General features: G+C 49.7%; 1 protein-coding gene across 4 annotated transcripts in view; it reads right to left on the bottom strand.

Annotated features, from left to right (window-relative positions):
• Positions 1-25,141, bottom strand: part of STK35 (serine/threonine kinase 35) — a 111,410-nt gene that overhangs the window by 58,005 nt on the left and 28,264 nt on the right. Inside the window, exons 4-5 of one of the 4 annotated variants that reach the window (XR_010154303.1) lie at positions 10,769-11,057; positions 6,288-10,666 (exon numbers count right to left, since the gene is read on the bottom strand). The exons of 2 other annotated variants lie outside the window; for them this stretch is intronic. The gene's annotated coding sequence lies outside the window, so the exon portion shown is untranslated. Of the gene's footprint in view, positions 1-6,287; positions 11,058-25,141 lie in introns of those variants that run through there. One more of the 4 variants, XM_063803240.1, reaches the window with a different exon arrangement.

The raw sequence follows: 25,141 nt of genomic DNA, 5'->3' as shown, positions 1-25,141 counted from the left end.
TTCCTCATCTTAGAGACAAAGACAACAAAGCCCACAGAAGTTACATCCATTTCTCAGGATCACACAGAAAGTGGCCAACATGGGGCTCTAACCCAGGCTCTGTATTTCAGACCCCACTCTCTTCATCCCAAGATACTGCCTCTTCCCACATCTCTTCTATATTCCCAGCCCTAGAAGAGAGCTGACATATAGATGCCATGCATGTTTACTGAATAAATGGTACACCAACAGACAAGGCCTAGGCAGTTTTCTTGTCTTTGCCGAGGTCTGCAGAGCTAATATTAATAATGATGATACCTAGCCGTTACTGGAATGAGCCAGGGGCACACTCCGTGTGGCAGAGCAGCTAGTTGCCTACCCCAACGTCCAGTCTCCCCTTGGCCTTTGTGACAGGACCACTGCCCGTTTCCTGGCCTCCTTGGCTTCAGATGTGGCCATGTGAGCAAGTTCTAGCCAATGAGATATAAGTGGAAGTTTGGTTGTGTCTTCAGGAAAGTTACTTAAAAAGAGGGGCAAGTTCTCTTCCTCTCTCCCTTTCTGCTGCTATTTGGGATGAGGATGAAATGCCTGAAGCTCCAGCGGCCATCCTGGCCCAGGAGGTGACCTTGAAGATAGAAGCCACTTGTTGAAGACCAGGAGATGGGATCCCTGAAGACTTTGGGTAACCAGCATGAAAGTCCTGGATTGCCACCATTTCAGGTGAGAGAGAAACCAAGCTCTAGCTTTTTCTGCGGCTGCTATTTGGGGTCTACTGTTTGTCCAGCGGTACCTAATCCTCACAGGCACAGGTGCGGTTTCCTGTTGTTTTTACTATTTTACTTTATTTTAGAGACACAAATAAAATCTCTTGCTGTGGCACCCAGGCTGGAGTGCAGTGGTGTGAACATGGCTCACTACAGCCTCAATCTCCCAGGCTCAAGGGATCCTCTTGCTTCAGGCTCCCAAATAGCTAGGACGACAGGCTCATGCCACCATGCCTGGCTAATTTTTTTATTTTTTGTAGAGACAAGTTCACCCTATGTTGCCCAGGCTGGTCTTGAACTCTTAGGCTCAATGCTCCTCCTGCCTTGGCCTCCCAAAGTGTTGGGATTACAAGCGTGAGCCACCAAGCCTGGCCCAGGTACAGTCATTATCCTCATTTTGCATATGAGGAAACTGAACCCTAAGGAAGTAGAGTAACTTGATTTGAAGCCGGGCAGTCACATGGCAGAGCCCGTGTACGGAACCACTAAACTATAGGTGCCCCCCAGAAGAATGCTAATTGCACGTATTAGGCACTGGGTAAACAGTAGTTGGAGGGTGGCTGGGGTCTGCCAGTGTGGGAACTAGGAATGCAGGGGTTTGGCAGTGTCTGTGGTCTGCTGGCTGGGGGAACTGCACTCTGTGTTCTTACCACATTCAAGAGGTTGAGGCCTGGGCCCTACAGCATTTTGGCAGGGCACTCACTGCGGTTATTAAATTCTTCATATTCTGGTCTGTCCTTAAGGAACAGTAGACCAAACACAGGCAATTTTTGGAGGCTTCTACAAGAGGAAAGTGATTCTAGCCCCATGTGAAACAGGGTGGGGCAGCTAAAGTCCTCTGAAAGGGAATTAGGATTTTAGAGCTGCAAAGGTGATCTTAGTTAGCATCTCCCAAAGCGGGCTCTGCAGCATTTCCCCCAAAACACTAGAATTAGAAGATGTTAATAGGTGTTCAATGTAGAAGCATCACGGATCCAAGAAGCTTGAGAAACCGGATTATTGCAGGGCTTCTCAGCGCCATCAGCATGCATTGGCACCTTCTAGGAAGGGAAGGAAATACACAGTATTCCTTAACATCACTTGAAGTTGGAGCCCTTTTATTTGCGAAGCACTTCACAGGGTGTCTTTCTGGTTTTTAAAAAATATTATCAATAGATAATATTTATGAATAATTTACTGCATGCCAAGTATTGTGTTATGTAGTATATATGCACTCTCATCAATTCTCAGAAAAATTTATGAAGTGGGTACTTGTATTGCCATTTTATAAATGAGAAAACAGGCTCAGAGAGTAACATGGCCAAGGTCACAAGACTAAGTAGTAACGCAGAGGTCCAACCCCTCTGTCTGATTACAGAATCCGCCATGCTGTTACACTCAGGAGGTAACTTGCCACATCCGACACTGTTGGCAGGAGGCCATGATGGATCTGGATTCAGGTATTTTGACTCCTTTTCCAATTACCATTTTGTACTTTGCTGCTTCTAGGTCACGGATGTGCCAGATGGTGGGTGATGCCCATCTCCCCACACTGTACTTCCCTCCCACACACCCAGAGCTGTGACCAAGGGACCAGCTGGGGATGAAGCAGAACCTCTGGGCCTGCCCATCACCAATATGCACATGGCCTCTCCTTCCCCCTATGGACCTGACACATGGACTAGTCCCTGAGCTGAACCCATGTGTCATGGGCCATGCTGTCCAGAAGCCAGCACTCAAAAGCAAGCCCTGGACCACTCTAGGTGTGTGGTTTTTACATTTTTAAATGGTTGAAGACAAACAGAACAATATTTTGCGACAATTTGGTGAAAACTCTGTGAAATCCAAATGTCAGTGCCCATAAATAAAGCTCTACTGGCACGCAGCCCTGCTCATTTGTTTACATGGTGTCTATGGCTGCTGTGTGTTAGGACAGCAAAGCTGAGGAGCTGCAGCAGAGGCCCTATGGCATGCAAAGCCTAAAATATTTGCTTTTTGACCCTTCACAGAAAATGTTTGCTGACCCATTTCCAGATGAAAAAAATCAAAGCCCAATAATATAATCATTCACATCTGGTGATTTCCTTCTCAAGTAGCTGGTTTCATTCCTACTTATCAGGGGTTGGCGGGAATGAAGTGGACTGTGACTAAGCCTCAGGAAAGAAGAGAATTTGCAGGCCAGGCACAGGGTGTGGGCCAGGGCTCAGGAGGCCTGGATTCCTATCCTGGCACCACCCTCTACCCTGCAGGCACCCAAGGAAGCTTATTCTACTGGGTCTGTGAACTAGCATGCTCTGATATGATATGCAATCAATAAATACATATTACATATTTACTATGTGCCTTCTCAGGCACTGCTTAAGCATATCTGTATCTATCTATCTATCTCACATACATACACACAGATTTATATACACACGTGTATATATACAATATATAAAACTTTCTGCTAGTGATAAGTGCTATAAATAAAAATAAAGCATGCTAAAGAGGTGGTGATGGTGAGGTGTTTCTTTAAATAAGGGTGCCGGGAAGGCTCTCTCAGGTGAAATGAGCAGAGACCTGTATCAGGCAGTGAAGAAAGAACGCGTTCCGGGTAGCAGAAACAGCCAGTGTGAAGGCCCTGAGACGGAAGTGTCCTGTGTGCTTAAGCAATAAGGTCAAGATGGCTTGGAGGCAGAGCCTGAGGGGGTACTGGGTAGGAAATGGACCTGGGAGGCCACGGAGACAGGGGGTCTGGAGAATATCTTAGGCGTAATAGGAGCCTACAGTGTCCTGTGCCACAGCATGATCTGTTCTGATGATTTAAAATGAAATCTGTTAGTTGGAGACTGGATTGAGGAGTGGAGCTCAATGCCTCAGGATCTCTTTTGGATTCTCAGGGTGAGATATCACAAGGTAAAGACCCCCTGGGAGGCCAGCAGACCCTGCAGCTCTCCAAGTTGAAAGGCTCAAACAGGGTGAGGGCGCCATGCCCACCACGCCTCAGAACAATGGGTGGTGAGCAGTCTGTCAGGGGGCACTGCAGGCTGAGGGGCTGTGGCATGGCCTGGAGAGGGGCAGGCTCAGGTCAGGCAACAGGGTGGACTGAGTGTGGCCCTTCAGACCTCGCCTCTTCCAAAAGTCTCCCCAAGGGCCCTTGGGGTGCAATGGGGCCTTCTCCACGCTCCACAGCCCCTGGAGCTTCCCTCTCTGTTATACCTGGCATGCTATGAGGATGTACCTGTCTTCTGACTCCCCTTCCGTGGGCCAGGAGCTCCTTGCTGGCAAGGCCTGTCTGACTCAGAGCACTGAGTAGGTGGCTGGGAGTGGGTATTAATCCAACGACTACGGCAGAGGCTGGAGCTGGACAGCCAGCAGCGGCTTAGGAGAGGAAGATCAGTGAGGGCCCGGATGTCTAGCTTCTTCCACTGGCACGGACACTGGCCTGGTTCTGTATTCCAGATCCTTCCCTCCAGGGTCTGGGTGACACACCTCAGATCTTGTATTACAGTGATACATCCCATGTTCCTCACCACTCATCTTTGAACCCTGCCTTAACTCTGTAGGACACAGGGAAAGGAGATGCTCACTGAAGGGGTGCCCGCCAAGCATTTTGCAGGAAAAATCTTTAGTCCTGCGAAGTGAGTATTTATACTTTGTAAATGAGAAAATAAAGTCAGAAAGGTGATCTGCCTCAAAGAGCCAGTAAAGATCAGAGCCTGTTTGTGTTCTTTATACCCTCCTAGGCACAGGCTATGCCCCCAGCAGTTGCTGGATGCATCAGTGTCTGGGTCAAGAGTCTAAAGCATCTACTGCCTATTCTCCCCTTATCCGCTATTAACCCGTAGTACAATGGCGTAGACCTAGCCTATAACAACTTGTGACCACTTTACACCCACTCAATTGACTACAATAACAAAGACAATATAGCAAAAATGTGGGGCAACAGGAACCCTAGTGCATTGCCGGTGGGAATGGACAACGGTGCAGCCACTCCGGAAAAGCCTGGCAGGTCCCAAAACACTAAACAGTGATTATATGACCCAGCAATTCCACTGCTTGGTATATACCCAAGGAAATGAAAAACATGGAAGGACTGGGAAGTGACTGCCAGCAGGCATGGATTTTTTTTTTTTCTTTTGAGGAGATGTTCCGGTATTAGCTAGTGTAATGGCTGCCCAACTCTGTACATGTACTAAAAACCACTGAATTGCACTCTTCAGAAGGATGAGTTCTCTCAAAAAATCTGTTAATAAGAAAACAAATTTGTGGGCTGTCCTGCAAGCTCCAGGTTATCGCCCCGGCTAAGGACACAAGTATCCTTTTCTGGAAGCCCCATCCCCAGCAGCCACTGGACACCAACTCTTGGGCTCAGAATGTAGCTTATTCACTCGCAGATTAGGCAAGCCAGTCTTCTCTCTTCCTCTTACACATTCCTAAGTCCTGACTGCATCCTCCTGCAGGAGTTGTATTTTTCCTGGGTTCCCCGGGTCTCCCTGGGACAGCCCCTGAATGATAGGCTCCACAGTTAACACCAACCCTCGCCAGACTGGGCAGCCTCACCAAGGCTGCACGATGCCAGGAGTTGGGGCTTAGTGCTCAGCAGACTCCGGGAGAATCCCAAACCTGTCTCTTTGGGAAAATCAAAAAACCCTTTCAGTGCCTACTATGTGCTGGGCCCAACATTAGGTTCTTATTTAGCCTGCAACTTGTCTGAAGGTAGCTGTCATCACCCCCACTTTCGTTGAGGAAGTAGATGTTCAGCGAGGCTCAGTTACCTGTCCCGGCTGGCAAGTGGCGGGAGCTCTTTCCCCAGCCCGCCTGGCACTCACCCAGCAGTCTTGATTTCTCTGGGTTTTAGTTCTCTTATGCGTAGAGGAGCACACATCACACCTGCTATGCAGTACGATGGTCACAAAAATATGTGGCTTTTCATAAATTCCAGTCCCTGGTCCTCACGGAATGCGGCTTTTGTTGGCCCAGGCAGAAAGGGAGATGGACTATGTGCTCTTTTTCCCATTCCCAGCCCAACCAGGATGGCCTGGCTTGATTGGACCCCTTTGCTTTTTGGACACGGGTGCTACCAACCTCAGGCCACTGAGCTGACCTCTGACCTCTCATGGAACCGACCTCTCTGCTGAGCTTTTCCAAAACTTGATCCTTACACCCTTACTGCTGCGGTATGGAGACCCCCCCTTTTTAGCTCTTTGTTAAAACTCTCTCAAAGGCAGAACTTGCAGAACCACAGGGTTGGGGGTTGAGGGGGCTTCTGAGATGTCTGGAGGAGGGGCCCACAATGTTTGCTTAGGCCCCGGACCCCCTGGAAGGGCAGACTAGGCTTAGTTTGGATCCAGGATCCCCCAGTGGCAGCTGCACGATTTCAGATAGCTTCCTGCACTTCCAAGTGCTGGTTTCTCAGGTGTAGAATGGGAAGGTCAGTCAAAGGCCATCAGGCTGCTTCTTCAAGCACGGGGACATGGAAACGGCCAAGGATCCTTCTCTCCCACCACCCGGGATGGGGGGCTGCAGCATGGGCTGGCCTTGCCACCCTCCCAAACAGGGGCAACAAACCACAAAACACTCTTTTTCAAATCACATATGGCTTCTTTGACCCCATCAAATAACTTTATTCACACAAACGTCCCTTAATTTACAAAGCCTCAGTCATTCATACACATTAGGGGATCCACAGTGTTCAAGGAACTTAAATATAATGTATCATACCAACCCAAGTAAACCAAGTACAAAAAATATTCATATAAAGTTGTTCACACGTAGGTCCTAGATTACCAGCTTCTGTGCAAAAAAAGGAAATGAAGAAAAATAGATTTCTTAACTAGTATTGGAAACTAACTTTGTGCCTGGCTTAAAACCTCCCTCACGCTCGTCTGTCCCACACAAATGTTTAAGAAGTCACTGCAATGTACTCCCCGGCTCTGATGAAAAGAAGCCCCTGGCACAAAAGATTCCAGTGCCCCTGAAGAGGCTCCCTTCCTCCTGTGAGCTCTCCTAGAAAACCACCGGGGCGGCCTCCCTGCTGATACCGTCTATAACCTTAGGGGGCCCTCGGGCAGGCAACGGCAGTGGACTCATCTCGGTGATGGCTGTAGATGCTAACACTGGCCAATTCAATGCCACACCTACTGGTTACCCTTTGAGGGCATTTCTCCAGACAGAAGCCCCTTGAAGCCTAGGTAGGGCAGGATCAGAGATACACCCGTGTTGTCTCGAAGGCTGTGCCACAGCCCAGTATGACAGCTTGGCAGAGCCAGTATCTCTGGACTTCTGCCTCCAAAACCCAGTGGCCTGAAGAGCTAAAAAATGTCAGCGTGGCTCTTCCAAGGTTGCCAGGGCCGAGACTGCCAGGAGCTACGTCTGTCTGGGGGCTGCCAGACAGGCCTAGGAGGGAAAACCAGCCAAGGGGAGGGATAGTCTGAGACCAACCTAGAGTAAGTGCCACCAGCGCCCCCAGATGTCGGGGGAAGAGGGGCGTATGGGCAGGATGGAAAGTGGGAGCTGCACTTGGTGGGCAGGGCTGGAAGGAGCCATATGGAACCAGGCAAGGGCAGAACGTTAGGGTCCCTCCTTAGGGGGTGGCAGCCTGACTCCTGCTTTTCTAAGTTTCCAAAAGATACCCCAAGGCTAAAACCCAGACATCCATCCCATTAGGATGTCTTCTAAGAAGGTAAACAGCTAACAGCATAAAAAGAAAATTCCCGCAATGCCAGCTCTTTTCCTTCTCTTAGAAAAAGATTCAAGCAAAAGTCATCATCTTATTGCTGCAAACACTGGTTTTCTAGGCTAGGAGACAACTGATATGTTAAGGAGCTGAGATCTTGGAGGAAGGGAATGTGGAGGTGGGGAATGTGCAGGCGAGGAGGCCGCAGGGAAGGCGGGGAGTGGTCCTAGCACCACAGGGTTGGGAGCAGAGGGAGCGGAGGGCGTTTGCCCCTGCCCCGGGCATCTCTGCCCTCATTCGCTCTGGGGCCCCCCTGGCAGTGCCACTAAGGAGGCCAGGCCCTGTCCAGAGTCAAATCTCCACTCAGTGTTGGGTGTTTCTCCTCTGGCTGTAAACAAGGTGTTTCTTAAGTAAACATTTAATATACTCCCTCAGAAAGGCAGCCACAGGGGCAAACTATGTCCAGGTGGGAGGAAAAAAATTCCCATTCTCCTGACCCAATGCCTCTGGGATGAGACGAGGCTAAGGCCTGCAACCTTAGTCCCCAGTGCCCAGAGAAGGTTCAGACGGGGCCAGTCTCGAATGAACAGACTGAGGCATCCTCCTGGCTAGAGGTAAGAGGCAGAGAGTGTGCACCTGTCCAAAGCACAGTTTTTCTGTCCTGGGCTATAGCTGCGAGTGAGTGCCCTGGTGGTGGTGGGGAGATGTGGACCTGGCTACAGCCCTCAGGAAGAGGGTGTTGGGGGTGAGAGGGTGATCCCTCCCCCGTGGCTCTCTGGGAATGAGAGAGAGAGTGAAAGAGCAAGTGACAGAGGACACAGATAGGGAGAAAGAAGCCATGCACTTCCAGCTGAGCCAGGAGGCCTGGCCAGGGGAGGACAATGGAATAAGGCACTACGATCTGTCCTGCTGATTCTTCTGACGGGAAAACCAAGTTCAGATCCCTAACAGCCGAGGTCAAGAGTCCCCCTCCAAAGGGCTATCCTTGCCACAGAGCCGAGGAGAACAAGTGACTGCCGTTTGCAGGTGTGAATACTACTAGAACTTGGGCAGGTCCTACAAACTTGGTGGTGTTGAGGTGATGCACCAGAGAGCTGCTGGCAGCCTGAGACCCAGTGAAGACGCAGGAGGGGGGACGTGACAGTGAGTGGAAGCTGATCCACAAGGGGACAGTGGAGAGTGGCACTGAAACTACAGGTGCTACCCGGGGCTGAGCCACGGCCAGGTCTCTCACCACGGCGGAGCCCGCTGAGTGCCTGAGGTGCGCAAGTGTTTGAGAAAGCAGGGGAGGGATAAGAAGCAGGGGCAGGCACTTGGGGCGAAAACGCTGGCCTGCATTTATGCTATGGAAAGAGGTCGTGCCACTAAGCAAGAACTGGAAGATGAGGGGGCATGGAGGCTGGCGACCCCTACCAGGCTGCCCACCTGTCACCTACAGGGGTGCTGTTTCTTGCTACTCTGATAGCAAGAAAAATAACAAAGGGGGAGCACGATGGCTCCAAGAACTTTTTAGTTAGAGCTACGAGACCTGGGGAGGGAAGAAAAAGAAAATAAGGGGCTCATTAGGCTGGAGCCTCACTAGGGATGTTACAGTGTGGGCTGCAGCCAGGGAGAGGGGGGTGCTGGGTTTGGGGACTGTTTTTGCCCATTTGCTCATGTACAGAGAGACAGCTGCCCCCAAGGAAAGGCAGGGTGGCGGGCAGAAAAGGAACGGTGTACTGCAATTATAGGGGATGCTGCTGTTCCCACCCTCTCGGATACAACTCAGTGCACTCAGGAGGCTGCCTGAGAAGTCAGAGGCAGGAGAGACAGGCAGTCACAATGGGTTTTGGCTTAGGAAGGGAAGGGCCTGGTTATCACTGTGGGATCCTGCTAACAGCAGCCAACCTTCTGCTCACAAGGAAGAAAGTTTGGTGTTGAGGGGGGTGAGAGAAGGCTGAAAGAATGTGAGCAAACATATTGCTGAGCCTGGCCTGATGCACTGTTCTCTCCCAAATTCTCAGGGCCAAAGGATTGCTGCTTAGCAGGTAAAAGCCCCTGCCTTGGTCACATAGAAACGGAAATGCCCGCCAACCGTCTCCCCTATCAATCCTATGCTGGTTTAGGTGAAACAGAAAACAAAAATGAACACAAAATGATTCCCTTCCCCCTCCCCAGTGGCCCTATACTATTTGGCCATAATGGGGTGAAAAGCCTTCGGAGTGGCCAGGCGCGTCCAGACAGAGGGACAACACAAGAGCATGGCCCCTTCTTGCAGGGGGAGAACAGATGGGCTCAGAGCAGCAGCCCAGGGGGAGGGAAGCTTCCCCTAGGGAGGTGCGAGAGTGTCGCTGGAGAGTGCAAGGATGGCTGCAGCAGACAGGCATGGGTGGCGGGGCTGAAGTGTCATGGCTGGGGAAGCCTGAAGGTGGCGAGCCCACAAATGGGCCCCTAACGCTGCAGGGGGTCTACCCAGTTCCACGACACCTCCCTGCTCTGGGCAGGTCCGCTGTTTTCCCATTGGATACGTCTATACTGAGGGCAGGCACCTAACAGTAAGTCTCCAGGGGTGAGGGAAATGGCGCTTGACAGTGTGTGTCACTGCATATGACACCATGGACCCCGGCACACAGGGCACGCCCTTCACTGTGAGAACACGACAACGGCAGCCAGTTCAGGACACCCTGTTATCATGGCAAAGTCACAACCAGATCTTAGGGCCTCAGGCCGTCTCTGTGACACCTGGACACTATGGGACACATCTGGGAAGATGACAATCCAGGAGGCAGTTAGGTGAGAAGCGCTGACCTCACGGCAGTGACAGATGCCTGCTGAAAACCCAGCTGTGTTCCACACAAGAGTTTGGCACAACAGTTTTTCCCAACAGAAAGGCAGGGATGGCTGCTCCACCGCCAGCAAGAGTGAGATGGTCGCCCTCCACCCTTACCTCCTAGTTCCCTGCAACACAGGGCAGAAGAGGAATGGATTCCCACCACTGCAAGTCCTGCTGTGGCCTGGGGCTCCCAATAGCTTAAACACAACAAAGCCTGGAGTTGAGACCTTCTTAGTTCTCCTGGCCAACCCCTGGCCTTCCTCTTCCAGGCGGTTCTTCACCTCTGATCATCTCCGAGGCCCAAGGGCTAGCCAGGGCCAGCCCACCAAGGAGTCCAGGAGTTCCTGCATCTGGTAGGGAGGCGTGGCCCAGAGGCCTCCTTGTGTCCTCACGCCCCGTTCCAGAAGAAACCCCCAGATTCCCTATGGGGAGGCAGGCCTTCTCTGGGGAAGTGAGGTGTCGTAAGTAGAACTGAGAAAAGTATAAAGAAGGAAGACAGAGGGAAAGTGAAGGACAACACCAAAAATAGCTCCCTAACCCCTTATAAAAAGTAAAAGTGAAATTTACACATACGCCTTGCCCACTTTGAATTTCTTTAAAGAAATTGGTGCCTGTCCACAGCATTGTGTCCTGCTCTTCTGAAGTCTCAATGGTTTAAATTAAAAAAAAGGAAAGAGGAAAAAAAAAAAAAAGAAAAGGAAAAAAATGAAGCAAAACTAAAAAGAAGCGGGGAAACCCAAACAAAAGCTTCACATTGCCGGATCCAGCTGTCGGGAGATCGCCAACCGGCCAGGCCACCACCTGTACCCTCTGCCGTCCTCTGGAGGAGACGTGGTGAGACTGTGGGTCCCGAGGAATCGACCTGGAAGACAGAAGGCGGGTAAGGAGGGGACACTGGTCGGCAGGCCTGGGCACCAGCCCTCAACCCAGAGGAACACCGAAGCTGTGTGTGCTGGGGGCTGTGGGGCAGAGCTCTGAAGAGACGGGGTAAATCTAGCTTCGCAACCTCCCTGGTCTTATTCACACATGCTTATTTTTCAGATAGGGAAACTGAGGCTCAGGTTAAGTAACTTACCCAAGGGCACACTGACTAAGGGGCAGACGCTAGCTGGGAACCCAAGCTTGCTGGCTCTAGCTGTCAAACCAATCTTGAACCCTGGCTTCCCCGTACTATTAGGAGCAAGACACCGCAGGGCCCACCCTGGATAGTCTGTCCCCACAGACCTTGCCAGCACTGCTTCCACTCATGCTTTCTTCCCCGCTCTCTGTGACTAATTGTGCTGTTTGTTAGAAATGCCACAGCAACCCTCTCTAGGTTCAGTAATCCTGTTTTACAGAAGAGAAGAGTGAAGCTCAGGCCTCTGAGAATCCGAACCAGGCTACCTGCTAAGGTCTTAACACGGGCCAGAATCCCACACCCAGGGGCAGGGCTGGACTGGGCCTGCACTGTCTGCTGCAGTGCACTGTGGGGGTTAAGAACGAGTGCTCTGGAACCAGAACAGGTAACTGAGTAAACAGGAGCTGCCCCTCGACTGTGGGGGAATTTAAGTCCTCTGTTCCCTGGTCTCATCACCTGTACCTGCGTCACAGGCTATTATGAAGATTAAATGAACGTAAAACCAAGAAGAGTGCCTGATCCTATTAGTGTTGGCTATTATTTGGAAACTGCCTTAGTGCCAGGCCTCAGGAATAAGACAAGAAGCCTGCCCTTCAGTGGCTTATTCTACTGGAGGCCTAGAATACAAGGGCCCACAGAGATTAGTCTTGGGCAGCCCCCGCTCTGAGCTATCGGATCAGTGCTAAGTATGGCGCTATCCTGGGCAGGGCGGGCCACCTAGGGCAACAGTGCTCCAGCCTCGTTGCACATGGAATCATCTAGGAGGTTTTTTGAGACAGGGTCTTGCTCTGTCACCCAGGCTGGAGTACGGTGCCTTGATCACAGCTCACTGCAACCTTGAACTCCTGTGCTCTAGTGATCCTCCCACCTCAGCCTCCCGATAGCTGTGACTGCAGGGCACATGCCACCACGCCAGGCTAATTTTTATATTTTTAGTAGAGACGACGTTTTGTCATGTTGTCCAGGCTGGTCTTGAACTCCTGGGCTCAAGTGATCCACCTACCTTGGCCCATCTAGGAGTTTTTAAAGTGCCCGAATGACCAAAGCAGACAAGTCTTTCACCGTGCGTGCAATCCCCCGCTGGCTTCCTTTCTTTGTCAGGCAGAGCCAGCACCGTGGCTGCCATGACTTGCCACCTGTGCGGGCTGACAACACCAGCTCGTTGTCCTCAGCTCCTGGGAAGGGACCTGGCCAGCAGGATAGGACAATATTGGATAATTTACTGCCTGTTGGCCTCAGTTTCTCCCTCTGAGCACTGGGGACTCTTGGTTGAGGTCTGGATGGAATGACTCAGGTTCCTGGCCCACAGCAAGGACAAACACACTCAACGACTCCACCCCTTCCTAGCCAACTGTCCCCAGCCAGAGACTATAAACGTGTTAAATCTGAACAGGCCATGGTTCTCAGCCACGCAACCACTGAAAGTGTTTCTGGCTGGTGAGGGTGCCCCGCACACTGCTGGAGGAGGGGATAAGGCTTCTGGAAGGTAGTCTGGCACTGGTTTTAGGGCTTCAAAGGTGTTTAGATTGGTAGCTCCCTGAAATTCCACTCCTGAAAGCCAAGCTTAACAGATAAACCTAAATATGAAAAGAACTTTATGGATAAAGAAGTTCACTGAAATATTTAAATTACAAGACAATAACTCACAAGTCCAAAAATAAGGATTAAGTAAGCAAATGATCCTTCAACGCACTGATATACTACAGAGGAAATGAGATCATTGCATGACATTTTGAAGATTATGACAAAAGCACTTCCCTGGGGTAGGTGGAAAAGAGTAGGTTACAAAGTTGTGTAGCGCACAGCATGACCATAACTATGTAAAAACACAAACCCCTCAGTGTAGGAAAATCTGACAAGAAATACACCAACATGTTGTGCTTGTTGTGACTAGATTTTCCTCTTCCCTCACTTCTGATTTTTAATAATGAACACACACCAATGTTATATTTTAGTTTTTAATAGGAAAAATAGGGTACTTTAATGAACAAGAAAAGCTGGCAGCTCCAACAGAAAGGTCCAGATGTGGGGTCTTGTCTGGACTCTTTCATGCCCAGTGGACAAAGGAGAGCTTCCACACTGCCAAACGGGAGGTTAGACTATGTGACTCCCTGCTCTACTGCCCAGGGAGCGGGTGACCAAGAAAGTGGGTGTGGCTGATCTGGAAAGAAAATACAGGATTTCTCGGGCCCAGTCTTTCACTCTGCTGCTTCTGTTCCTTGGTCTGTTAATTCCCCTCAAAAAAATCCACTTGTGGGTCTTGTATCCCAGTTTTTGACTTGGAAAAAGAAAATCATCATAAACATATTCCCTGATGATTCAGCAGCCATCTCAAACTCCAGCTCTATTTAGCATGCCTATTGCTTTCTCTCCGTGCTTTCCATAGACACAGCAGATCAACCTGAAGATGGGGGAAGAGGGTATTTAGGGTAGGCCCTCACCATCTGAGACATTAAGACCTTGTGAAATACAATGAGAAATTATACAGCCACATGTGATGTGCTAAAATAATCTTTGGGACCAGTTATGACTTTCTAGCATTCCTTTCCTCCCTCCCTGCGGACAATCTCCTGAAAAGGATGCCCATCAGCAGGAAGGTAGCACGTGGCAGCTGAAAAGCAGTGTTGGCAAGGAGGCAGGTTCAGAAACCAGAGGTTCCTTTTTACATAATAAACTAGCAGAACACAGTGTGACTACAGAAGGTCAGACCAACAGCACAGCACTCTGCAAGAACTCCTGAGACACCAGCTTGTAATGACCGCTGTAATCACTGGGTCCCATGCCAGGAAGTGAAGCTGACATTTCCCAAAGGCTCCTCCCTGCTCCCTCTAGCTCTGGCACTGGCTCTGGCCCTCCTGCTGGAAGCCTCAGAACAGCCTACAGGTCTGAGTCTGGTTCTCTCTTGTGGGCACAAAGAAGGAAAATAAGAGGGCTCTCTATTGGGGAGAGGATCTTGGCTTGGGGTTCTTTTCCCATCTGCCATCACAGAAAGAGCACTTTTCCCAGGGAGCTAACAGCACAGTAAGCTCACCGAAGGTAGTGGAGGCGCTTTCTGTAGCTATGAACAGGAATGGCTCAGAGCACATGGTGCTGAGCTTAAGCACAGACCCTCCCAGGTACTTGTGGGCACAATAAAGGGTGTAGGTCTCAGCCCCAGTGGGCCCTTGGGGAGGCCTTAGGCTTGTGGTGCTTCATCCTAGCAGATGCCACATCTCAGCTCCCTGACCGCTCAGGCTGTGCCTGACTGCCTGGCTACCAGCTTCTACCGGGGCTCTTCTCATTCCTCTCTGTGGAACCCCTACCTCTGACCAGAGCCCGCTCCTTGAGGGCAAAAATCACACCTGCTAAGCATAATGAAAAGTGGTGATGTGATAAACCTGCAACTGACATCTGTAGTGCCCTTCCATGATTACTGTGAGGAGGGATTTGGCCAGTTTTCACAAGAAAACAGGCCCAGAGAAATGGAGCAACTTGCCCCACACCACAGTTGCTGAGCAGTAGAACCAGCACTTAATCCAAAGTTTTCCAGCTTCACTACCCAAAGTCTCTGCACTATGACAGTCTTCAGTGCTTCCAAAGCCGGCTCAGCAATGGTTCCAGTAGCTTGCACCTGAGATGACCTTGGGGGTGGAAGGTGTCAGTGATCTGGGAAAATGTGCTATGAATCCTTACCTTTCTCATTTCAGCTCTCGGACCAAGTTCTCTCAGTGCACCCCACCTTCTTATTTCTCTGTAACTGGCGTAACAGCAATCACTTATTGAGCAGTCTGTCTGTGCAAGTTCTAACTGTGTTATAGGGAACAACCTCGTAAAGCAACACTGCTTTCCAATCACTGTTAAAGGATCGAGTGTTTTACATCCATTGCCTCATTTCACCCCAGCAACCCTAAGAGGTAGGGGTTATTGTCCCCCTAGTCTTAGAGATGAGAAAACTGAAGCTCAGAGAGAACAGCCTCATAGACAGTAAGTGGTAGAGAAAAGGGTTTAACTCAGGGCAGTCTCACTCCAAATCCCCTGCTTTTGACATGTAACGATGCAAAATCCCTTCCTAGAGAAGACAAGAAGAGTCTTAAGTGGAGTTTAAAACCCACCTAATCCCTTTATTTATAAATAGACTCACTCAGAAAAAAGGCTCATGGAAGGCTTACGTGCCTGTGCACAGGTCTAGTGCTTGGGGGACAAAGGGGGACATGGTGCCAACCAGGCAGTGAACGGTCTTCCAGCAAGCTTCTCTGCCAGTCAGGCAGGTGTCTGGTCTGTTTAAGAAGACTGAGAAACTGAACTACTTTCACGAAGGCCATTAGCAGCTTGGAGAACAGAAGCCTGGGAGATCTGAGGGGAACATGCACAGCAGGATGGGGCTGGAGACAAGGATGGCTCACGTGTTCACCTCCTTCCCCTACTCCTCAGCCTGCAGGCACAGAATACCTTGGTGATTATCCCTTACTCTAAAAGGATGGCCTTCCTACTTTATTAGTGTCAAAATGTCATTACCTTTTGCTTTCTTTTCTAAGACACAGGGTCTCACTCTGTCACCCAAGCTGGAGTACAGTGGCACAACCATAGCTCACTGCAGCATTAAATTCCTGGGCTCAACAACCCTCCTGCCTCAGCCTCCTGAGCAGCTGGGATTATAGGTACATGCCACTACACCTGGCTAGATTTAATTTTTATTTTTGTAGGGACGGGGTCTCATTATGTGGCCCAGGCTGGTCTCAAACTCCTGGCTTCGCTCATGCAATCCTCCTGCCTTGGTCTCCCAAAGTGCTGGGATTATTACAGGCATGAGCTACCATGCCTGGCCTAAAACATCATTTCTTTGATGAAATGATGATGAAAGTAAGTAGGAATGGTTTTAAAAACTGCTTCCCTCCTGGACCTGCCTCCCCAGTTTTAAAAATTGCACCATCTTAGGAAATGTGGAAGTCTAGTAACCACGAGGTTTATCGTCACTCCAGTGCTCTCTCAGGGAAGAGCACAGGCTCTATGGCAGACAGTCCTGGTTCAAATACAAGCTCTGCCATTTACTAGCTACTTCCATGATCTGAGTCTCCTTCTCCTAAACTAGAAAATGGGCATGGAACTCTTTCCTCTTCAGGGGCCTGCTGTGAAGAGTGAAGAATTCCTCAAGTAAATTGCCTGTCATGGCACCTGACCCAGGGTGGGGCATTCAGTAAGATCGATCTTGCTGTCATGTTAATGGTCATTTTGGTTCTTAGGGTATCACAGACTGGGACTTCAAACCCAAAGCCCAATTTTCTCTTTCTATCCTGACTCTCAGATTTAGTTAATAGAAAAGAAAGTCATCCCATTGGCATACTCATAGACTAAGGCACAGTATAAACTCAAAGTGGGGTATTACTGGGTGGCTAGCCAAGAATTCACTCCTACCTAAATTCACCCGCAGTCCTGTGTAGTGGCATTATCACCGTAGCTAATGATACCTATGACATGCTAGCTGCCGTGCAAACTGAATATGCAACACCTCATTTGTCCAAAGGACCATGTAAGAATTATCCTCATTTTACAGATGAGCAAACTGAGGCTCAGGTTATTAATTTTCAGCATATCGTGCTGTGGAGCAAGCAGGCCTCACAAGTGCACAGAGGGAAAGTCATCTGTCAGGGTCACAGACGGCAGTCCTCTCCTTCCTCTAAGTGGGGTTAGTCATTCTTCACTTGTTTAACACACCAAAGCATCTGGCTTTTCACATTCAGACATCAACATGCCAGCCCTGGGGGTTCGGTGGCCCCAGCACGAATGTCTCCTCCAATCACTCAGAAGCACCAAGGCCAGGGAGTCACGCTTCCTGATGCATCATTCCTCTAAGGCTACACTCCCAACTGTGGTGCTTAAAGTAGGGCAAAAACAGGGATGACTGCGCTGTGAACGTGCCTGTTGTCAGGGTCGAAGGAATGGGAGTACTGACAAATGGGATAACACTGTTTTCAGTCTTCGGGTATACAGAACGGGCAAAATGTTAGGAAAAAGAGGAGCAAGAGGGCAGAGATCATACAACATATACAACAGGAGCTTCGCAGGGCTCCATGACAACCCAGAAGACCACAGGTCCACGCCTTACGACATCTGAGCCCTGACCAGGAGACCAAACCAAGGCAGCTCACCCACAGGCAGATATCCAGGGGCAGGCCCCAAATGCAGAGGAGCGTGGCTTGGAGGTGGTGTTCTCTCAAGGCATGGGCTTTGGAGTAGGAAGATCCAAAATTTACATCCCAGCTGACCTTCACCAAGTCAGGGTCCCCCGAGCCTCAGTTTGCTCAGCCTAAAATGAGGAAATGTCTACTTTGCCGGGTACAAAGACCAGTGATAGTATACATAGCAGGTGGAGTGAGGTGCACAGGAGGTACTTTAATAAGCTACAACAGTGGCTGCAAATCACATCCAAAAAAACACAAAACCAAACCCATAAAACCTCACTGCAGTCACTTGCCAGGGCAAAGATTCCAGAAAAGATGCCTTGGCCTCAAGTTGATCTTCTCTTGAGGTGACAGCCTCCCTCCTGCTTTGGGTCTTCAGCTCCTGCTGATCTGGCTACCCCAACTCCCACCCCCTATCTGTCACTCAGATCGCACTCACCCTTTGGGTTCCCATCCACACGCCTTCCCCAGGAAACACTCCCAGAGGGCCCAGTCTCTATGGGAACTCTTCTGTCCCCCTGCCCAGTGAAAAGGCATGGACAACCTCAGATCCCACTAGCCTTGTCGTGTGCTCCAACCTTACCATCTTAGACCCTGAGCTTCCTGCAGGACAGAGAGAGTCTGCTGCTTTTCTTAAGCCTCTCAGGTGACCAAGCAGCAGTGTTGGGTTTTTAGGAAGAGCTCAAATACCAGGTGATAGCTAGAAACTGGGAATTAGTACATAGCAATAAAACTTCACAGAATCATTCATTCCACATGATAGGGTTTTAACATAAACACATGATTATAAAAAAATCTCTGCCTTTGGTTGAGTTCCTGCGTCACTGCCAAGTGCTCTGCACACGTTCCCACTGAAAATCCCGGCAAGCCAGGTGTGGACAGTGATGCTCAGAGAGCTGGGCCACTTCTCCAAACTCCAGCAGCTGGTAAGGGACAGAGCTGGGACCGTGTCCAAGTCGGAAGCCCATGCTATTTTTCTACCATGCTACAGGGTGCTGCTCCCCTCTCTCACACCTTCAGAACTGGGTGAGAGAAATGAGGCATGCAGGGATTACAGATTTTCCTGACATTACATAGCCTATCAGTTGCACAACCAGGGGGCTCCTGTCTCGATTTCAGCTCTCTCTGCTACTATTCCCCTTACTGACTTCTCAACAGGAGGCCTTCTTTCAAGGGGAAGACAGCCAACTTTGGCAAATACATCTGTTTCACGTGGAGGGGTTCCTTGAAATCCAAGTGTGGCTATTTGGAGCAGGCCCGGCCTCAGAATGTGTCCCCTGAGTCTAAGTTAGGTATGGTAAGAGGTTAATGAGAAGAGTAGACTTATGACTGGAACACTGTGGTTTAGTCTGAAAGTATGGACTTCCCAAGATGTCTTTTCTTTCTGAGATAGGGCCTTGCTCTGTCAGGCTGGAGTGCAAAGGCATGATCCTGGCTCACTGCAGCCTTGACTTCCCTGGCTTAAGTGATCCTTCCACCTCAGTTTTCTGAGTAGGGACCACAGGTGCATGCCACTGTGCCCAGCTAATTAGTCTTATTAGTCTTGCTGTCGCCCAAGCTGGAGCGCAGCAGTGCAATCTCGGCTCACTGCAACCTCCACCTCCTGGGTTCAAGTGATTCTCCTGAGTAGCTGGGACGACAGGCGCGCACCACCACGCCCGGCTAATTTTTGTATTTTTAGTAGAGACAGGGTTTCGCCACGTTGGCCAAGCTGGTCTTGAACTCCTGGGGTCAAGTGATCCTCCTGCCTTGGCCTCCCAAAGTGCTGGGATTACAGGTGTGAGCCACAACACCCTGCCCAAGATCTTAAAATGCACAAAGCCTCTTTCTAGACCCAACCACTTGTAAAATGGCAAATATATCCTATAAGTCTCTTTAGCTAACAAGTGGTCCAGGAAGTGGAATCCTGGCTGAAGTGCTGCCAGATATGTTGGACTGGTGGAGGACTCCCATATGCCACATTCAAAACACATGGATTGTTGAAAGAGGCGGCTGGGGCAGCCCTACAAGGAACTGAGCACCAGCCCGTGCTCAGCAGGGGTCCACCCTTTACCTAGCCACCCCCTGCCACCATCTTCCACATTCTGTTCACCCACTTAAGTGTATCCAGAGGAAGCCAGTCCCACGGATTCTCTGAAAGGCAGACAGACTGTCGCCCAGGCTATAAAAGCACAGATGCAATCATAGGAATGTGCTCCCAGGAGGCAACCTACTAAGAGGAACTGAAGTGAAACACGGGAAGATGAAGGATCTTGCCTGGTGCTAACAGTAAATGTGGGAAACCTGGTTCCAGGCCCCTCTAGCTCTCTCCCTACTCCCCCTCTGGAGACTTCATTTCTTCCCCTGCCAAATGAAGGACCTGGGGCCAGCACAGGGGTTCTTAACCTGGACTCCTTCTAACCCCAAGGATGCACAGGTTCTGCAAAGCCCCTTAGGGCTGGGAAGTTTAATGTACATCCCAGGCATTTTTTTTTTTTCTTTTCTTTTTTGACACAGAGTCTCACTCTGTTGCCCAGGCTGGAGTGCAATGACACAATCTCGGCTCACTGCAACCTCCACCTCCCGGGTTCAAGCGATTCTCCTGCCTCAGCCTCCCGAGTAGCTGGGATTACAGGCGTGTGCCATGACGCCCGGCTAATTTTTGTATTTTTAGTAGAGATGGGGTTTCACCATGTTGGCGAGGCTGGTCTTGAACTCCTTACCTCAGGTGATTTGCCAGCCTCGGCCTCCCAAAGTGCTGGGATTACAGGCCTGAGCCGCCGCGCCAGGCCCCAGGCATTTTTTAAATGGTAGAATAACACACCATTCAGGTTCTGAGAAAGGAACATGGCACAAAGAATACTGAGAAGAGGCCCTCTATAGGCCCCTTATTTATTAAGGCAAAAACTAACTGGACAGTGGCACATGAGTGCTCTAAACAGGGCACCCCCAGCACAGGTGAGACGTACAACTTGTGTGGCTGGGGCTGAGGGAAATCAGGCCAAAGAGTGTTTGGAGGGAGGCAGACTTCAGCTCAATGCACCAGAGCCCTTTCTAACAGGGCAACAGTGAGGCCCTCCTCCTCCTTGAAAGTTTCCAGCAGAACCCGAGACCCGCCCCACCTTTTTTTTTTTTTTGGAGACGGAGTCTCGCTCTGCTGCCCAGGCTGGAGTGCAGTGGCACCATCTCAGCTCACTACAACCTCTGCCTCCCGGGTTCAAGCGATTCTCCTGTTTCAGCCTCCCCAATAGCTAGGATTACAGGCGTGCACCACCACGCCCAGCCTGAGACTCCCCTTTAAAGTGGACGAATGTTATCAGGAGGAGACAGGCTCTATGCTGTGTCCCTGAAGCTCAATCCACGCCCCACTTATACAAGGAAGAGGCACAAACACTCTTGCAGAAACAAGTGGCAGGCCCATGTAAGGCCCAGTAAGTCAGCAGGGTATGACTTACTGAGGGAAAGGGTCTGAACAAAGCTTAAAGCCGAGACAGCATGCTGCTGCAAAGAGATGTCAGCTGTATCTCAAGTGTGCCAGAAAGTCAGGGCAGTGGAGCAAGCAGTTACTGTGAAAGCTCCTAGACATGAAGACTTGCTTAATATTGTTTTAAACAATTTGATTGCTTGGAGTATACTGCCAAAAGTGCTAGTATTAAAAAGTTTGCCAAATGCACACAGAGAAACAGTAGGCAAGACTGCAGATTCTGAGATTTGGAGGTCTCCGTGGTGACCAGCAGGCAGGGCTGCACACTGAGTCATCTTGTCTGCGTCTGAGAACCCAGACTCCCTTAAACCTCGTCTTTCTGGCCTTGGGAGGTCAAGAGGCAATAGGGCACTGGGATGGTAGTTCCTCTAAGCACTTGAATTAGTACACAGACACTGGGTGAAACCCAACACCAACTAAGGGGAACTATTTGTCTCTAGAAACAGCCCAGGTAATTGGCAGTTAGCTGTGTGGATACCCTAATTCCCCTCCTCAACTTATTAAGTGTGGGGCAGAAAGTAAAAGCTGCCAACTGCCTCAATTGGTCCCCAGAGACAGGTTCAGTTGTGGCTGATGTGATTAGCAAAGAAAGAGCCCAAGGGAAAGGCTGAGGTCCTCAGGGGCCCTTGCCAGGAGGAAGATGCTAAGGTGCCATTACTAGCTAAAGGGGAACGGTCACTCTTCCATATGGGGACAGAACAATTTGTGGTTATAAGAAAGATGCCAAGAAGGTCACACCCACAGAGAGGTCCACATGGACTTTTGGTTACAACAACCAGTTAAAGCCCACTAAGCCAAGGGGAACTCACTGGAGGCACTTGCTAAGGGGTTTGGAGATCTCTTTGGGAGAAAGAATGCTATCACAAATTGTTAGTAAGAAGCAAAGTGAAAACGTATGATTAGCCTATAAGGATTTGGCAAAAACAAACAAAATAGCAGGATGGGGGCAATACACAGAGCCACCATTGACTCAACTGTCATCAGGAGCTAGGAACTGCGCCGGACACAGCCTACAGTGAGCAACACTTACTGCACTGACCAGACAAGGAAATGGGGGCCCAGAGAAGGTAGATCACTTGCCCAAAGCCGCCCAGCTAGTAAGGAGGAGAGCTGCTGTTTAAACCTAGATTGACCAGTCCAACAGGTTCAACAGCAAGTCTGTTGATGTCTTGACACCAATATAGAAGCAAAGGTTTCTCATCTTCCTATTCAGATGTTACCCTTACCGCCTTCCCATGCTCTGGAAGGTGCCTGTGCAGTCTCACACTTTCTGGAGACATGTACTGCCAGTGTGGCAATTCATCTTCCCCTCCTGGGGGACTGACAGTTCTCCCCTCATTGTTACTGACTCACCTGCCTAAAATACAGCCTTGCTCACCACCACCCACTCACCCTTGTCTTTTTTGGCAGGATGAAGTTCATTCTCCTCAGGCTGGCATTCAAGGCTCTTGGCAACTTAGCCCTATTTAGCTTTCTACTCTAGCCTCTGTGTGAACCCACCCAGGGATAGGCACTCTCCACAAATTCCAGTGTTCTGTCTTTGGACGTGCTATGGCCCCTGCTTCAAATATCCTAATCTGTTCTTCTTTCTTCAAGGTCCATCTTAAGTCACGTGTCCTCTACTTTGCCATCACTTACTTCTTTGGCAAAAGCCAGCTCCCTTTTCTGAGCTCCTGGTGGCCCTGAGACAGTGCGGTGCATATGGACTTGCTCAGATGAACTCTCTTTGGTAGCTCGATGGAGATCATGAGCACTGGAGCTCTGGCCCTTGAGCTGGCATGAGCTAGTCATGTGGCCAGTGGTAAATCACTTCCTTTCTCTGGAGTGGGAGTTGGGGGGACAACAATATTTAGGATGCAGGTGAGGATTTCACAACATTTAAAAAAGAGTGGGGAGTACTGATGCTGAGCCTGCATAGGCCTAGGCTAATGTGTGGGTTTTTGTTTTTAAGCAAAAAAGATTTAAAAAGTAAAAAAATTACTTTTTTAAAATAGAAAAAAGTATACAGAATAAGGATATGAAGAAAGAAGGGCCAGGCACAGTGGCTCAAGCTTGTAAGCCCAGCGCTTTGGGAGGCTGAGGCAGGAGGACAGCTTGAGCCCAGAAGGTCGAGGCTGCAAGTAAGCCAAGATCGTGCCACTGCACTCCAGCCTGGGTGACAGAGCACGACCCTGTCTTATGTTTGTGTTGTACGCTAAATGTTAATGAATCAAAAAGTTTTTAAAAAATCTTAAGTTTAGAAAGCAAAAAAGTTACAGTAAGCTAAGGTTAATTTATTTTTAAAGAAAGAAATTCTACAATAGTGTACAGTAATGTCCTAGGCCTTCACACTGACTCATTACTCACTCACTGACTCACCCAGAGCAACTTCTAGTCCTGCAAGCTCTATTCATAGTAAGTGCCCTATATAGGTATACCATTTTTAATCTTAAAAAAAAAACAAACAAAACTTTAATATAATTTTGTAGAGATGGGGGTCTCCCTCTGTGGCCCAGGCTGGTCCCAAACTCCTGGGCTCAAGTGATCTTCCTGTCTCGGCCTCCCAAAGTGTTGGGAATATAGGCATAAGCCAGCAAGCCCAGCCATTTTTTTTTACCTTTTATGCCGTATTTTCACTGTACCTTTTCTATGTTTACATGTTTAGATACACAAACACCATTGTGTTACAACTGCCTATGGTAGTATTCAGTACCACAACATGCTGTACAGGTTTGCAGTCTAGGAGCAATAGGCTCTATCTACCATATAGCCTAGGTGTGTAGGAGGCTACACCATCTAGGACTGTGTAAGAACACTCCATGATGTGTGCACAAAGACAAAATCGCTTCACAATGGATTTCTCAGAATATATCCCCGTCATTAAGTGACGCATGAGTATATAGTGAATGCAAGATGATCGGCAAGCTGCTAATTCTCAGTAACCACTTGCTGAATTTGTATAAAGACCTAGGTCCCCAGGGGGTTCCAGGGAAGGGGGTCTGGTGAGCAGGCAGATGACACAACCTCTACCCAGGCCCTATATTGTCATTCAAACCACGGTGTGACGGGATGGCCAAAGGAGTGACTCCAAAGCCCCTTCCCCACTGGCTGACCGTCCAGATAAGGTTGGAGGGCCGCCCCTCAGCTCCGGGTGCTTGCACTTAGAAACCTGAAGATTACTGAAACCAGGGACTACAGACCTTCTTCCCCCATCTCCCTCCCCTGTATGCCTTTCCCTAACCCAAAATAGAAAGTATTTCCCAATTTACAAATTAAAGTAGTTCTCAAAATCAATTTTACAGCCAGCAATCATGACTCTGATGTTATATAACTAGTAAAAATAAATAAATAAAGAGAGAGCGAGATGCCCACACTGGAGAGCTGCCCCGTGACAGGATCACCAGGCTGCCCATGTGACAAGACCCCGCACGGGTTTTCAGCTCTAAAAAGCAAAACAGTACAAAAACAACAAAACGCCATGTTCTTGAGACACAATTATAGCAGAGTGCAGATGCAAATAAGGACAGAAGAGCAACACATCATAACCTAATGAGAAGCTGATTACCAAGAAAAGAACAAAACGCAGCAAGACTCAGCCATGAATGCAGCCCCGAGTCCAAGGGACCATTCTGTGCCTGTGAAGGTGCTCTTTGTTCGCAGCAAAACTGAGATCCAACAGTCCTCTCAGAAGACCCAGATAGACGGGCGCCACTTACCACAAACACCCACGCAGGAGAGAGAGTACAGTCTCATGTCCGCACGTCCAAGACTCATTTGTGTATCTCCCTACTCCCCTAAACCGTCTCCTGCTGCAACATTCACTCTTACATGGCTCTGTTCCCACCACCCAGTCACTCAAGCCACAGATGATGGAGTCAGCTCTGAGCCAGTCCTTCCTACCTTCCGAATTCAGGCCATCTGAGAGCCCTTTTGAACCTCCAAAATGCACCTTGAATTCACTCCCACTTCACCATCTCCCCTAACCTGGGCAGCTACAGCCTCCTACCTGGGCTCCCTGCTTCCACACCTGCCTCTCTCCAGTTTTACTGGCCACAGAGCAGCCAGTGACCTCCTCCTGGCCTCCCACACCTGGGCCACCGCACTCCAGCCGGCTCCCTCCTCCTCTGCTTGGCAGAGGCCTCATCCTTCAGGTCTCGGCTTCAATGCCACCTCCTCAGAGAGCCTTTCTCTGACCGCCTTGGGCAGGTCCTCATTTTCTGCTATTTTCT

This window comes from Pan troglodytes, chromosome 21 (genome assembly GCF_028858775.2).
Source record: "Pan troglodytes isolate AG18354 chromosome 21, NHGRI_mPanTro3-v2.0_pri, whole genome shotgun sequence".
NCBI lineage: Eukaryota > Metazoa > Chordata > Mammalia > Primates > Hominidae > Pan > Pan troglodytes.
The sequence above is the reverse complement of the archived record's forward strand: the minus strand, read 5'-3'. Positions and strand labels throughout refer to the sequence as shown.